Genomic DNA, 1,665 nt, shown 5'->3' on the forward strand with positions numbered 1-1,665 from the left:
CTTCGATGAAGGCAATCATGGGGATAACTACCTCTCCCTCTTTCCTATCTGTGTGCCATTGTCCCTCTTTGCAGTACCTAGTGCCCGCCCCTGGAGGTGTTCTATACATCGCCCTAAGATTCGCCATCCCCTCCTCGGAATCTACTAAGCTCTTAAATCTACCCATTTCTAGGAAAGGCTGGGAAAACTAAAGAGATTGAGAGAGGAAGTTAGAACCTACGAGAAAAAGAAAGAATATGAAGAGAAGAGGAATGTGTAGAAAATTAAAGAGTAAAAGTTCAAGAAGACTTACAGAAAGAATAAAGGTGTCCTCGGACAGGTCTTTAGTATTTGTAAGGGCTTAGGTGAGTTGAAAAGGTGTACAGGTTCAGGGTATGTGTGCTAGAACAAAATGAATGCGAAAGTGAGAGGAGAAGTTGATTTGAGAGGTATTTATATCAAGGGAAAAGCTAGAAGCGGGAAAATTCCCGCTCGGTAACCAACGAGAGTATCAGCCGTTGGATGAGCATTATGCCGTAGAACGTGGGGAACAAGATGCCATAAGAATTTAATGAAGGCGCGTCTCGAGTGCCATAACATTAGAAACGTGCCTTGGGTAGTTAAAAAGGCGTCTTTGCTAGCAGAGGAGAGAGCCAAGGAACACAGGGCAACTACAGTAACATCAAAATCCTCCTTTCTTCTCGAGGATCCAGAAAGAAGGATCTCGAGGGGCTATTGTAGGGGCCTTGGGCCTCGAGGCGCTTCATTTGGGTATATGATGGGCCTAAAGCCCAAGTTGAGGACTAAAGGCGTCTGCGAAGGGGTAATCGCTTTCAAAAGGGCTCATGTTGGCAAAAGGAGAAGTCAGTGGAGATCATAACTACCCTAGGAGTTGTGCCGAGGATGAGAGCCTCCTCAACTAACCAAGGCCGAGGTTAGTAGAGGTGGCCTGTCATCTGGAAAAATGTCACAGAAACACCCAGTTGATATGGATAAGCATTACGAGAACTCAGGACAGGGAGATGTCCTAAAATATCTAAAGAGAGAGCTGCTACCTTCGCATTAAATGCACTACAGCTAACTCCCTGGCTGCATTAATGTAGAAGTGATACTTGAACAGTGTATTTCAGCCTTACAGCTACTACATAAGGACTTATAGGGAGTGCTGATGGGACAAGTATCCACATCGACCGTTTGGCAAGCACGTGGAGGGTGGATATGAAAATGAAAGGCAATATAAAAGATGAAAGAGGCAGTAAGATAAGGAGATCGTAAAATCTAGGAAAGAAACACTGTAGCCATCTACAATCAAACTTGAAATGTTACCTAAGAACTTTATATAAGAACTAGTGTCCTCGGATTTCGCTGAGGACGTTTTTTCTTCAGTTTACACTTATGAATTTTCATTCTTTTGTCATCAAACCTAATAGGCCAAAAACGAATTGACCTCTTGTGATAAATTAACCAATTAATTTAGCCAAGTGAATTAATTAAGTTAATTAACATGCAAACGCGTGGTAGTGCAAACAAATCACCAATAAACTAAGTATGCAGCGGAAAATAAATTTGACGCGGTGATTTGCTTACGAATGGGGAAAACCTAACGGCAAAAACCCCACCGGGTGATTTTCAGGTCACCATTCCCGAAATTCCACTATTATCACAACAACCGGTTACAAGTAAAGG

Source organism: Quercus robur, chromosome 2 (genome assembly GCF_932294415.1).
Source record: "Quercus robur chromosome 2, dhQueRobu3.1, whole genome shotgun sequence".
Classification (NCBI taxonomy): domain Eukaryota; kingdom Viridiplantae; phylum Streptophyta; class Magnoliopsida; order Fagales; family Fagaceae; genus Quercus; species Quercus robur.